This window comes from Vidua chalybeata, chromosome 13, assembly GCF_026979565.1.
Source record: "Vidua chalybeata isolate OUT-0048 chromosome 13, bVidCha1 merged haplotype, whole genome shotgun sequence".
In the NCBI taxonomy this organism is placed as follows: domain Eukaryota; kingdom Metazoa; phylum Chordata; class Aves; order Passeriformes; family Viduidae; genus Vidua; species Vidua chalybeata.
Genome location: NC_071542.1, coordinates 4,876,358 through 4,891,646, shown reverse-complemented (window position 1 = coordinate 4,891,646; position 15,289 = coordinate 4,876,358). Strand labels below are relative to the sequence as shown.

The 15,289-nt window shown below is 42.4% G+C and overlaps 1 protein-coding gene and 1 long non-coding RNA gene across 5 annotated transcripts in view; one reads left to right on the top strand and one right to left on the bottom strand.

Moving 5' to 3' along the window:
- The window catches only part of RORA (RAR related orphan receptor A), a 250,408-nt gene that overhangs the window by 35,797 nt on the left and 199,322 nt on the right, over nt 1-15,289 (bottom strand). The window lies entirely within an intron of this gene.
- LOC128794922 (uncharacterized) lies at nt 6,660-9,160 on the top strand. The gene is made up of 2 exons (XR_008433311.1): nt 6,660-6,879; nt 7,666-9,160. It is a non-coding gene; the product is annotated as an uncharacterized LOC128794922 (long non-coding RNA).

The following is a 15,289-nucleotide window of genomic DNA, read 5'->3' as shown; positions in this document are numbered from 1 at the left end:
TTTTCCTCCCTACAGCTGAGCTCGGCTGCACATTGTCCCTCAGGGGGGTATCAGATGGGGAACTTGCTCAGATTTTCAATTTTCACATCTTTGGAACCACTGATGCTCTCAAGCTTGGCTGAAATGTTTTGGAAATGGGGAGGACTGGGGCTATGGGCAGAAAAGCAGACAAACACAAACAACCTTTCCAAGCCTTGTTTCCTTAGGAAATCACACTGGTAATAAAATAAATACTGAGGTTATACTGGTACAAATCCTTTGAAGTCTGTGGGTGTGATGGGTGGAGTAGAAACAAACATGGCCACCAAAGTATTAATTAAAAGTAAAGTTTGAGCAACACCTCAAACACACAAGGCAGAAATGCTGCAATGCCGAGACGAGCTCTGTGGGCCTGGGCACATCTGGATCCCTCAGCAGGTCACTGACCCTGCTCAGCATTCCCAAATGCTGCAAACATCCATACTGAAGGAGATACGGGATGAATAGCATAGCACCATGTGAGCACTTCTGGGGCCTGGAAGACTGACTTTGAGGGATCAATATAAATTCTTTCAACATCTGTTTGATTTGGGCACATGGAAGGGAACAGTGCAGTAAGAGCTCATATTCCCATGCCAGGATCACTGATGTTCAGGGTTACTGTTTTCCTTTAAGCCACACAAAATTTTACTGACACATACTTTAATTTAAAGAACTAGAGCTTTGCTATTACATGAAGCACTGGCTTCAACAAAGACATCTGAATGTCTAATGAAAGAAGGCAACATGGAAAATAGTTTGGGTTTTCTAAAAGGCAAAACTGTTTCAGTGAAGTTGTTGCGGTGAGGTCTCTATTTTTAATGTTATATTCAAATAGGAAATAGCTGTAAACCCTTAATATCATAATATCACCATAATATTCTAAATTCCTATAAAGAAATATCAAAATAATGTCCCTACACAAACAATGTAGGGCTTCTGCAAGTGTTCAGGAACACAAGCTAAAAACTGATCTAGGGTTTTTAGAGGAACTCAGAGAGATTATGTTTGCTCCCTCTTGTTCACGAGTACAACGCTGTATGATTCTAACGTCCTTCTGTATAACACTCATATCTCTCCACTATCTTGTCCTTATCCACCCAAAAATATTCTCACTCTCCTGACTGAGTAATGAATGCAGCTGAAAGTGAAACGATTTGATTTTCCTTGTTGAAGGAATGACAGGTAGAGACAACTGCAGCTTGGGACTCCAGCCATGTTATTAAACCAGACCACAGACCAAACTGCAACATCAAACCACTGAAGTCAAAGCCTGGGCTCAACCCGAACAGCCAGGCCTGCCACATCCACAGGGGTTCTGCTGTCCAGGAGCACAGATGAGCAGTTCTTGGGACAGTCGATCCCTTGGTACATCTGGGGCACACAATCGGCATCTTCCCACTCTGTGAAATCTACGGAGTTCCCAAAGCTCCAGCTGTGTCACTGCTTCCATGAATTTACACACAAATAATGAAGATGGCAGAAATGTACCCCAAGAGATGTACAATTGCAACAGCTTCTTCTGGGGGTTCCCTTTTGTCCCTCACCAGGCACAACAGACGGACCCAGTAACAACACATAGCAAGCAAACATTGAAGACTGATACTTTTCACATGGTCAGAACAGACTTCCAAATTTCATACAACACCAGTTGGTTTCTGCCCCCTTTTGGCTTCTCACTTTCTTGGTGCTCAGGTGCTTATGAATAAACACTTGATTTTTTTAAGGATAAATATTTGCCTCTTCTTCTCTGGTTGAAAATTAACAGGAGTTACACTGGCTATGATGAACACAGCTTGTGGCATAACTAATTTCACCAGGCTAGATGGAATTCTTGTTAAATAAAGCAATTCAGAAAAAGTTTTTGATAAGAAAACACAGTGACACTGAAATAATATGATTCTCTAATGAAATATAGTATAGTTTTAATCATAGCTCTGAACTGCATGTCAAGAAAGAGGTGCTACAGAGACTGTAATCTCCCTAGTGCTGCTATGCTGTGAGCATGGGGATGCTAGCTGCTGTTTCATTTCCTCTATCTATGTAAGCAGCATAATCACCCCTTATCTCTACCTCTAGCTACTTCAGATGACTGGTACTTACTGCCAGATCTTGGGTTTCGGTCTTATGATCCCAGGGACTGTGAGCAGAGCTCCAGCCCCACAAATCTGATGTGTTCTGCACTGCTGAGAGAGAAGCTGCTACAGAGCTGTACAAGAGGAGTGCTGGTGGCCTGACTTCTATTACTTTGCTTTTTTACTTTCAAAAACAAAGCTTGCAGGTCTAATGACACAGATACAAAACATTTCTCTTGATAATATGACAAAATACCAGTTTTAGGAGCAACATAGGTGTGAGCTATTATCACAGGAACTGCCAGCACTGACTTTTGCTACTCTGAAGTGCTACTGCATTTATCCAGTAAGCAGCAAGCTGGGGTTTGTGTCAATCATGTTTGTTTTTACAGGATTCTAGAGTTTGCTCATCTTTTGACATTTTTAATTTCTTCCTACAGATGATTCCTAACCTGGAGCAGGTGTCAAGACAAACACCTGCAGCAGAGCACAAGGACACTTCTACTGTGATCCAGCCTGTACCACTGTGCCACCCAAACCAGCCAGTGCATACGGTCTGTCAAATGAAAAATGACATGGGAGAATGAGCTGGGAGCCAACACGTGTGTGCACCTCGAGGCAGTCAAAGTGGCCTTGAATGCTCAATCACACTGAGGTTTCTTGTAGTCTTTGTCACTTACTATTCTCTTGCATTGGGAAAACCAAATTTACACCAACTTCTTCTTGGTGTCTGTATGCTGGTCTTTCATTATCTACCACTAATGGAGAGGAAAACAAGAAGTGAAATCTGCAGGAGAATAGGATTAATTTATTTGCTGGAGTTAATTAGACAATACTAAATGAATTCTCCCCCTTTCCTTCAAAAAAGAAACCTGTACTGAAAAGCTTAAACGTATTTGTATTTCTGCCCCATTTCCTAAATCTCTGCAAGACTTAAAGACTGAAATAAAGTCTTGAAGAAATGTAGCATTTTACAGAGAAAAGTCCGAATTACTGTAACATTTTATTCAGATTAATGCACAGATCCCCCATTTGATGTCATTTTCTACTTTCAAGTGTTGGACCTGGTCTTCTGAAGACTGGAATTTGTTAACTCCAACACTGTTCTCCCACCTTCTCTTCCTCTAATTAACTGCACTGGCTTAGCAGAAAATCTGGCATTTCTGTTTATTTGCTCGTAGTAGGAAAAACAAAGAACTTATCAACCACTCACCAATGTTAAGCAGCACTTCAGCAAGTCAGCTACAACACAGCTATCACAGCTCAACAAGCTCTACCTGAACTAGTTCTAGTAGGCTGCAAGCAGCCCTAAATGACCAATTTTCAGAAGGGAATCATTCTGGCCCTATGTCCTAGGGCAGAGTTCCGTATGCAGGAGCGAGAGAGGCGCTCAGCTGGTACTGGAATTACAGCAGCACTCGATAAGGAAAGGTCTTGTAGAACAGCTGTAAAGAAGGTCTGACCTCCTTCTGTACAACATGAAAGCTCCATCAGTGGATTTGTTAAGAAGCTACACACACTTGCGCTATCCATTTACAAAACTGCATCTCAGTTCAGTGATCATATCAGACTGCCTACCAGAACAGGCCAGACGACAGCCACAGGTACCTGATTAAAAAAAATTAACAAGGAAACAAGAAAACCCAACCAACCATGCAGACCTGACAAAAAACAATCATTTGCAACATAGTGTAAAAATTATTTACAATTTCAACTATACTCTTTGGCAAGGTGACAGGCCCAGAACCTGAGGGAACTGCAACGATCCTACAGCACCAGCTGACTGTGGGTGGGTACCGCTGCAGACTCACCACTTGTACAAACGTGCACGGAGCTTTCAGACCAAGCACTAACAATTCCTGACACGACTCCTTAGAAGGCTGTCTCTGATTAGCAACCCATCCCCACCACAAGACCTCCATCACAATGCCCACGATGCTTTCCTTGGTACTTCCCATTCGGCCAAGTCAAGTTCCACTTTAACAGCTCATTCCTTGGAGAGAGAAGGGCAGTTTGGGAAGAGGAATATGGAACTAACTCAGAAGAGGTGACAAAGCAGTGGGAAGCTAGAAAGTGTCCTTTCACAGTGTTTGCCATGATTCAGCCTTGTCCTGCTTTTTTACTGGGCTGAATGAATTTTATAAAGGGTTTGACCTCTGCAGAAATGGCAGGATCTGTCACTGTGCATGGAGAAATGGGACTCTGCACAATTAAGTAAAGTCAGAAAAACATGGCTGGTGCAGAAACCACATCCCTACAAGAGAGCTGCACTTTGATGAAAAACCACTCAAAACCTGAATTTAATTCTAGAAGAAAAAAGTTGCAGGGAAAAAAAAAAAAAAAGTTTCACCCAGACTAGAAACTCTATCATTCTGATGTGACTACATATGCATTTTCAAGGTATTTTCTTTTTCTTTTTGGCTGTACATGAATTTGATGTCATTAAAAAGGCTTCCTTTGATGCTGTATGCCAAGTAGAATCATTAGTTTGTCACAAAGGTGCACTCTAAATGTCTAGTTCAAATTTTCATTTTTGGATGATTCATCTAAAAGATGAACAATAACAACCAAAACCAACTCCAGAAGTCTAAACAGTAAAAACCCTTTGAGCTGCACTCACTCATTTATTAACTCCCTCCAACACCTCCTTCCTGGATTCATCACCCAGCAGCCAATACTGAGTGTGATTTCTTCAACTCCAACTGTGATTTATGGCAATTGCAAGCAAATCACAACCAGATTCCCCCAAACCTTACACAAGAGGATCTCCTCAAATCCATATTCTGCATCTTTCTAGCCTGACACTGAACACTTGTTTTTAATACAAAAATGTATTCCACTACGAGTATTTCCAGTATATGTGGGTGGGTGGTTTTGTCACAGCTCCTCTCGTGAGTCCTCTGCAGGGATCATCAGAGGATGAGTGAAACTGATGGACACTAGAAGAAGCCACATCCTTGGCTACTCCTCTAGGTTTTGAAGGGGGAGCACAAAATAGATTAACTATACCCATGTTCCCTCAATTCCAAAGAAAATATTACTGAAGTTCATGACCAAGCAGTGGTTTACAGCTGATAAGTGTTTCCTGATACATATTAAGACACCAGCAAATACATTAGATATTTAAGAGAATCATAGCCTTTTTTTTTATGACAGAAGGTCAAATCTCTGCTGAACAAATATACTTGTTTTTCTCTCTAAGAAAGACACTTAATTCAGCCCCTGCCCCACCTCAGAGGGAGTAATATTAGTGTCTATGTGGGATCAGAAGGATTCCTCAGATGTTCTCCTGGAAAAGGGCACAGGAAGAAAACACTATGACCCACCCCCAAAAACTGCACCAGGGAGAACATACAAGATGCTATCACTGGAGATGGAAATCTTATGGGCTTTGACTTACAACAAAATAAATGCATCATCAGTCTATCAAACAGCTTCAGAAACATTTCTGTCACAGAGAAAGCTTTATTCCCAAACATTTCCTTCAAACCATACATTACAGTGACGTCCCCCACCAACTATGCTCACGCTATCTCCCTGGACTTAGCTCTGTTTCTCAGCCTCTTTACACCCTCATGATGTCTATATATGATCTACTCAGTGTCTGAAAACCATCTTCATTTCATGACAAGGATCATGAAAGAAAAAATGCAGCTGCCCACAAAAACGTTTTAGAAAATTACAAGCTTGTGGAAAGAAGAAGTCTAGCAAAAGCTCTTCCTTTGCCACAATCAGATTAGGTGCTACGACCTTCATTAAAACCCTTTCTGCCTTCTCATTTCATAGAGTTTAATTTCCTGCCTCTTGATGATTAAACCAACTGAAAGGTAGTAGATAAAGCAAGTTGGCTTGCTGTTTCAAACAGATATATTAATGCTTTACGTTTAAAAAGCTTTCAAAGTGTCTTCAGAGGCTGATTAACAAACACCATACATAAACCCACGTCTGAGGTCAGACTCTGGCAGCAGATATGTGACTGAAACTTACTCCAACAGCTCTATTCAAGGCACAGAATACCTCCACTGCATACATTAAGGGAGCTTAAAGTTAAGCTTCACATATTTAAACACTAACAAAGTCTACTTAATGGCAGTCTTCAAAATGACAGTGGCCTCCTAATCTGCTGCAGATAAAGAAGTGCCAAGATTAATGATTACATAAGTGCATCGCAGAGCCCAGAAACAATAATCAGCTCTTCTGTTGTTATTTGTGTACAAAGGCTATTAGAGTCATCTGACATTCCAAAATCCAATTTAAAGTTGTTAAACCCCTTTCACGTACTTATTTGAGGCTGGAAAACCGAGAGGTTCAAAAAGGAAAAGGAAGGGTTTGATTTCCTAATTCTTTTCCCCTTACTAATTTTGCTCTAAGCCAAATCTCTCTTTAAGAATACCAAAAAAACTTTAACATGCTTAGATAGAAAAAATTTAAAATAAGGACTACAAGCAAACTAAGTAACTATTCCACAGAAAAATACCCCATTGAATTGAGGGTGTTGCTGACGTTGTCCGTGCAACTCTGACAATGTTCGGCAAATCAGGGTGAGCACACGAAGGTGCTCAGGCACCAAACACCCAACTTGGTCGGTTAGAGACCAAGAATTCTGGGTGACACAGAGAATTCTGGGTGAGAATTCTGGGTTAACACAGAATCTGCCAGAGACCACCCTGCTCTCTGCAAAGCACGGCACGGACAGCTCTGACTGCAGCCTCCCTAATCACCACACACAACTGCTTTCCCACAGAACTCCTTTAAAATCCAAAACGACCTTCTTTATTTCTGACAGGTTAGAAACAAAATGAGCGAACTGTCTTCTCCGGGTTGCCGCACTTGTCCCTCGTCTCGGCAGAGAAGGGGCTGGGGAGAAGGTTAGAAACAAAATGAGCGAACTGTCTTCTCCGGGTTGCCGCACTTGTCCCTCGTCTCGGCAGAGAAGGGGCTGGGGAGAAGGGGCTGTGCCTGAGGAGAGCAGCTCGCTGCCTCTCCGGGGAGCGTCCACGGCAGCCCCGCTCGTGGCACAGCCCCCCTGCCGAACTCTGCTGCCTTCCAGCCCCACGGGAGGGGACGCAGAGGCCGGCCCAGCTCTCACACAGGGTGGGAATGGCCGACAGACCCAGGACCAGCTGCTGAGACCTGAGGCTGAGGGCAGCGCCTGGGCCTGGCGCTATCAGCCCCGCCGAACAAGGCCTCGCTCCGCCCGCCAGGGCCAAACCGAGACCCAAGGGCCAGCGCTGGGCAGCGCAACCGAGCGTGTGAGGGGCAGAACACACACCTGCTCTGGCCCTTCCCTCAGCCCACACCAGGAGCAGAGCAGCCCGAGTGTCTGCTACAGCCCAAGAGAACCGCTGTGGACTACATGCAGAAGTTTTCTTCGCAGCTACAAAGTGCTTTTCTAGTGTGAAGGCAATTAAGTGAAAACTGCATCCGTGCAGAGGGTATTCAAAATGCTAATACCTCCACCCAAATAAGTCGCCAACTTTGCCTGCTTATTTATCTCCAGCTCTTAGAAATTATTGCCATGAATGCTCCACTGCCTTCTCACATTATCTTTGCAATCCCGCTTCTTCCTCAGAAAAAGGCAAAAAGCAGAGCACGTAAGAGCTGTACCACTCCGACCACACTGGGGAGTAAAGCGATACCAGCAAAGAAATATCAGCTGATCTCCTGCAGCACAGCCACCGCCATGTTCTGCACTTCTCAAAGTTCGCTCAGCTTTTCATCTAAACTAGAGAGGTAAGAAAATCTGCTCTGCCATCAGAGGCTCACATACTCTAGAAATAACAGCAGTTTGCATCATGAATTATCTAACACTATTTACCACTCGAGGAAAAGAAAATCTATCCTGTTTGGTGCTGTGCCATTTGGCCACCAGACTCCAGAATTTTAATGTCTGTTATCTCTGCAATGGAGATAACACAACGCTGGTCTCAGATATCTGCCTCGAAGGTGGTTTCCTTACCTCAACACAAGACATCTTGTGTTATATAAGTCTCTGGTCACATGCATTATATGTTTTCCAAGGGAAAAAAAGGCCCACAAAAAAACTAGGAAACTCACTACTGAAAACAAAGGAGGTTGATGGAACTTACCACCAACACCTATATGAATGCCACAGCACTTCTTCTTATAAAATTCACAAAACTGCAAAATGGCCACCAAAAAAAATGTCCCCTAACAGGAAACACTGACACCTTTTCAAACAAGTCTGACAGTTCAATAAGGAGAACACAATCCTATGACCCACAGAACCAGGCAAAATACAAGTATGAACAGGAGAACACAGAGTAAGATTGTTGATTCAAGTGATGCTATGTGTTATGTGTGACAGATTAAAATGAAAAATCCAATTTGCTTCACATGGCTAATACTATATTCTGAAGGCCAAATCACTCAAAAAGGTAGAAGGTAGCAATTAGTGAATGTCAATTTGTGTTCCCCTCCCAAAAAAGGAGGCTTGATAAAAGTTTGAAGAAAATAATAGAAAGAACACCTGTATTACTGCAACCATTTCATCCAAAGAGAATCCAAACACGTTCATGAGCTAAGCTTCATCTTTGTCAGGACAAGAAAACCTTGTAACCAGAGCCGAATGAAGCCATATAATAACTTAACAAGTGATGAACACAACCTCCCAACACTTTCAAGACAGTCTTTACCCATCATTCCTGCTGATGTCTCTTCCTATGCTTGTGTTCTGCACAGAGCAGAAAACAGACAACAATGAACACCAGGCAACTCCAAATTTTGCTGAAGTTTTAACACTGTTCTATTTCAAAAGGCTCACACAGTCAGTTACTGTACTGTCCTTGATAAAGACCCAAACCATTTAAGCAGAACTCCCCCCATCCTACTCTCTGAAGAGTACTTGCAGCATAACTTTGATTAGCCAAAGCTCCCAGGGGACAAATGGAAGCAGAGATAAGTGGGGGCGCAGCCAGAGGTCTTCTGAGAATAATAGAAGTGAAAGGAGAGGAAACGAACTCCACAAAGAACTGTTGGCTCAGCTCAGCCCTAAAGCTTCCCTATTCCTCAATGGAGCATTCATGAAATAAAATAAGCTTCTTTAAGCAAGCACTCCAAATGATTGCAAAAACCATTTGACAAAGTGAAGAATTATTGTCCGCTTTGGTACTTGACTCTCCAGAGAGAGACAGGTGTTGTTCTTACTGTAGCAATTTCTTAACCAGGGATACAGCTGTAGCAATGCTCCTAGTAGTGCCTCAGTGCTTAACAAGCAGCCAAAGTCTTTCCAAATCCATGATTCCCTAAGTATTATTTGGAAGACATTGCTAGAAGAAGTTCCAAACTGAGTAAAAAATACAGATTTATCACAAGCCTAAACATGGGGGGAGAAATCTGTTTCAGGAGTTGTGAGTGCTTCACACAGAAAGTACAAGTTTTTATTTATATTACTGCAGTTAATGCCAATTAAGTAGGAGAGTCACTTTGGATTTAGCACAGAACCTGGCCCAGGGCACTGGCACACAGAATAGGAATAAATACTAATCATGCTTGCTACACTGAGAGGATTAGATAACTACAGACATAGGAAATTAAAACCACAACAAGATGACCCCACGCTCATGATTTCCCTGTTGTAGCAGATCAGTCAATATGAATAACTGACAATGTAAATTGAAATCCTCAGATAAAAATAATGGTTTTACTGCTTTATTTCTCTTCACTTGCACACAAATTGAGTTGACTATCTCTGACAATGCCATGGTTTAGAATTCCAAACACACTATCTCCTTTAACAATGCCTGGAATAGAAACAAGCTGCTGAGCCAGATCCTCAAGGGTGAAAATCAACATTGCTACACTGACTTCAGTGGAAGCACATTGATCTCCACCAGCTAAAGCTGTGGGCCCAAGTGGGCAATTAGGTTTCTATTATATACTAATTTAAATAATGTACCACAGAACATTTGCTGTACAATAAGGCAAGTCTACATTCTTCTGTGGAGAAGGGCAAGCATTTGCTGTGGCACAATGAGAGTTACAGATTCTGGTTTCAAAGAGCAGGATGAAGTTTCGGTATAAACTACTCCTCATAATAACATTTTTAAACCTGCAATTACTCATACTATACTCCTTTAGGAAGCCTATAATTATTTGTTAAGTTCTTACCAATGTCTAGTCTAGATCATAATTCCTAACACTGCCTCCTTCAAAGGAACTAGTGATTATGTTAAAATCTGGTTCTTGTTAGGTTCCTGCTACACAAAGTGGCTGTGCTCTAAATGTTACGATCTGTGTTCAGTTGAGGAGGAAAATCGAACAGATTTTGCCCCAATCCTGAACATTTGAACAAGGCCTGAACAAAAAAAAAAAAACCAAATGAAAACCCAAATAAAATCCCAGACACGTTTCTTTTGAGGCTTATGAGGTGGCCGGGTTGGAACAGGGGCTGTGGCTGACAAAGGCCAGAGGACAGCAGCAGTTTATGGCAGAGGACCATCTGCAACATCCTCTCACTCTCTTCAGCCAGGACTCACACTCCAACCGCAAAACAAAAAGGCATGAAAGCTGGGGAATAGGGTTTAGCAACAAACATGGCAAGAAAGATTTTCAGGGGTCATGGGGCAGTTCAAGTGAAAAGGTTAAAGATACATTAAAGATATTAACAGCAGTCATTAAAAGATGCTTTCTCTTCTGCAGCCATTTTTTAAAAATACGAAGATTCCTTTCAGTATCCTTTTAGGTGTCATTGGCACCCTTCTTCCTGCCTTAGTCATCAACAATCAAGTTATTAGCATGCCAAGGGCCCTGCACAAATTTTTGTGGACTTCTGATGCAGTCAGGAGGAGGGCATCATTCCACAGTTACACATTCTCCTACACTGCAGTCCTTCAAATGAAGCAGCAGCATTTGGTATTTTGTTTTCAAAGCTGGATGTACACCTCAGCACAGCAATTGGGAAATCCTATGAACACCTCTTTTGAGAGAGGGATCATCAAAATAGGAGTTTTTTCCCCATGTGTCTGACTCATGTGAAAAGTCATGGCAGACAGGCTCCACCTGAAGACCAAAATCACGCCCATAATTCCAGTTGGTCTTTTCTATGGAACCACTCAGGGCAGAAAGGTAAAGGAATGTGGGCTCACGTAGGTCAGCGTGGTGCAGGGTGAGATGAGGCATCTAGCTTCACACTTACAACACTTTATTCCCTTTACAAATGTACTTTTCCTGGCAACTGTGCTTCTTCCCTGGTTGCATTTGCAACTACTCAGAAATAGTTTAACTTCAAGCAGGAAAAGGTTATACAGAATCAAGCATTTTTAATGATAGTAGCCACACACAAAAAACTTGCCATGCAGGGAAGATGTAAAATGTCCCCAGAGTAAAGACTGATCCACAATCCTCGTCTCTGTTCTGGACACAGTTTGCAACTGTGCTTTGGGTGGGCTCTGCAAACATGGGGAAAACTCAAAGCACGTGATGTGTACTCCAGAGAAAGAAGGAACTGGAACTTATTTTGGTTGAGCTTTTCATGAACTTGACCCCACTAAGTCCACAAGCATTTTAGCCAGCACCTCCCAGTCACTGGCAGAGCCTCCCCTCCCTCTGTCCCCTTCAGTGCCCCTTCTGCAGTTGCACTGCCAGAGCCAAATGAGGAACACTCAGGTTGAAAACTGTTCTTGGGGGATTAACTTTAACCTGAATTAGTTTCCTGACTTAATTCCCCACGTGACAGCAGAGATGCTGCTTGTGCTCACACAAGGGAGGGGTGCATTTGTTTGGCAATGCCAGCTTATGGGAGGCTAAAATACACACAGGCCTAAACCCTTGGCCTGCTAAATTGGTCTGAGGAGATCTGGGGTAGCAGGCAGAAGGACAAGGAACACAGGGTTGGTTTTCCAAGAAACAGAATAGTCTATGAATAAGTCATTGGTTTCTATGGCCAGTATTGATGTGAATCTTTAAGCAAGTCACTTATTTGGTGTGTCAATTCCTCCCTCAGCTGTGAAATGAGGACAAAGATTTCTTACGTCACCCAAGTGTCGTAAGTTGAAAATTAATGACTGAGGCACTTGGACACTCCGGTGCTGAAGGCCAAGTCAGTCCGTAGCTACAAGAGCTGAGTGATTAGTGACAGGGAGGGACTAAGGAATCAACATATTATTTTTGGTGGACTATTTCCTTAGAGGATAAATGAGAGTAACTGCTACTTACTTGATTGCAAGGAATTGAAAGAGCTCTGTGTAGATCCCTTGTGGGTGGACACCTAAACAATTAAATAGCCATGACCTAATTTTAGTCAGAAACCTTATGTCACAAAGAATTTACAGGGAGGCGTCTTCCCTATGTGCAAAAATAATTGCACTGTGCCAGTGTGTTAATATAGCTGTATAATATTTAGGGATACCCTGTATCCCATTCTCCTTCCTCATATTCCCAATTCCAAAATTTCTGACAAGAAGATGATACAAAACATCATAGGATTAGGACTGAAAGAAATTTTGTGAACACATTGCTTCCAGCATCAGCATGATGGAATCAGTTCAAGGAAAATTTACATAAACAGAAACATGAGGGTGGTAGATAACATTATGATCAAATTCACCTTTTGTGTGATAGAGATGACGGAATTTCACTCAGCAGGTTTTGTACAGACCAGATATACTAGAAGGCACTTCTTTTTTAAGTGTCATAATTATGCACACAGAGCCATCAAGTGATAGAAAACACATCCTGATTCTAAAGTAAGTTGCTCCAATAGCTTGTTTTCCTCACAGTTTCAACGTGTCCTTTCCTTCTAGCCTGAATTTTCCTGAATTCCTTCAGAAGTAAATGGGAAACATTTCTTCCTATCAGGCTAGCTCAGGATTGCTACTACAGGATTGCAAAGATGTGACTCCAAGACCCTGTGCTTTAACAAGTATTGTGTGTGTGAGCCACAGAACTATCCCAGAGTTGGGCACACACTGAACTCCTATAAAATGTGCAGGACTTGAACACACCACAAGTTAAATGACTGAACAGCTTCACAAAGCTGGGCACATCCTTTCTGTAATTCAGTTCATACCTGGAGAACATTAGGATTAGAGGCTTCCTATCTGTGAGGATCTATTAAATACCATATTGTGCTTAGATACATGAATAGGAATAGAAGCCATGTAAATACTTCAAGTGGTAAACAGTGTTTCAAGTCTTACTGAGCTTATTATGTCTCAAGAGCTCATTATGTCCTTGCTAGATTAGAAGCACATATTCAAAAACAAACACCAACCTAAGGAAAACAAGAATTCCCAAAGACAGCTTTAAATTGAAATACCAGCCTCAGGATTTTTGCTCCTGCCTTAAGATTTTGAGGCATTGGGCTGATATTCTAAAAATCCCTGGAAAGGGTTAACACTCAAATTCTGTTTCCTTAGTCCTTTGGGTGAGGGCATTAGCCATAAATAATTACTATGAAGCTGTACCAGTGAGTTAAAAAAAAGCACCAGTAGAAAGTGAAAATCCAGCACTACCAAAACACAAGGCAGACTACAACGTCTGCAGCCAGCCTTGGTTCCTTGCACTCAAACCAAGAGGAATTTTGTTGGACACATACAGGGTGGGACTGAGTGCACCCTCAGCGAGTTTGCCAATGACACTAAGCTGTGCACAGCAGTCCAGCCTGGAGCCTCTGGAGGTTAAGGACCTAGATCTGCTGGATGGAGCAAGGCCAGGAGGCCACAGAGATGCTGAGAGGGCTGAGCAGCTCTGCTATGGAGACAGACTGGGAGAGCTGGGCCTGTTCTGCCTGGACAAGAGAAGGCTCCAGGGAGACCTTAGAGCTCCTTCCAGTGCCTAAAGGGTCGACTGGAGAGGGACTTTGGATGGAGCATGAGGTGATAGCACAAGGGGGAATGGCTTCAAACTGAAAGAGGAAGGTTAGGTCTGGTATTTGGAAGAAATTGTTCCCTGGGAGGGTGGTGAGGCCCTGGCACAGGTTGCCTAGAGCAGCTCTGGCTGCCCCATCCCTGGAAGCGTTCCAGGCCAGGCTGGATGGGGCTCTGAGCAACCTGGGACAGTGGAAGGGGTCCCTGCCCATGGCAGAGGGTTGGAGTGAGCTGGTTTTCAAGGTGCCTTCCATCCCAGCCCATTTTACAACTGTGGATGCAAAAGCATTATTGGCCTCCCAAAGCAGATCCTACTGCTTGTATGGGCAGAGAGTTAAGCACCCTGTAAATTGTACTCAAGACTCAAATCCTCAGTGTTGTATCTGCTTTTCTTCAACTATTTATTTTCTAAATTTGTGTGGTTAGGCAATGAAATGTGAATCTCTTGATTCCTGGCTATGACACAGGCTTCTTGTGTGGCCCAAGCCACGTCCCTTAAGCTATGCTTCAGTCCCCTACTTGTGAAACAGGTAAAACACATCCCTCAGTGATGTTTTATGCATAAATTAATTCATGGAAGCCGGTTTTTCAAAGAGTTCACTAATTAACATTATAGACAACCCTACAGATAAAGAGATTGTCAGAGAGCTCTGTCTGGCAGCCTTGGCCCAGGGAAAAAACACATTCCAGAAGTGATGATACAATCTGCATACAATTCCAGAAACCAAGTTTGCTGAATTCCACAAAGTGGGTTTTTTTTTTTTAAGACTGTGTACTTCTTAGTAACACAGCATAAGGATTTCATACAATGTAGGGCATCTCCTACATTTAGTTGTACTTGGAATGAAATGCCACCATCACTTTTCAGCACAATTCTATGTGCCATCTTGACAAACTTTCACTGGAGAAATTCTGAAACATTTAGAAAACATTTACATTTGGAACAAAGACTTCAATGGTGGAAGCTCTATTTCTCACAAATATACATTTACAAGTTTCTGGAGAATGCAAAGACAGTTCTACAAATGCCATGTTGATTATCCTGCATTTCCAGATATAAGCTCAACAGGGCAGATAATGTATTTTTCCGTTTATACAGTGTTAAGTGCCTTGCCTGTGCTTAGAACAAGTCCACAAATAACTTTATTTTCTAGTATTCATAAACCAGTACAGTATCTAAGCACAAAACAAATTAAATACAGTTTTCATCCTAAAATGACCAGAAACAGACTAGAAAGAGGACCAAGTGCTTGTTCTGCCTACACTGACTAAACAGGGTAAAGTGAGAAGGACTAAACCACAAATTGTTAGCTGTTTCCTTCCTTTTCTTCAAATGGTACAGCATATAACTTGACAGATTTACAGCCT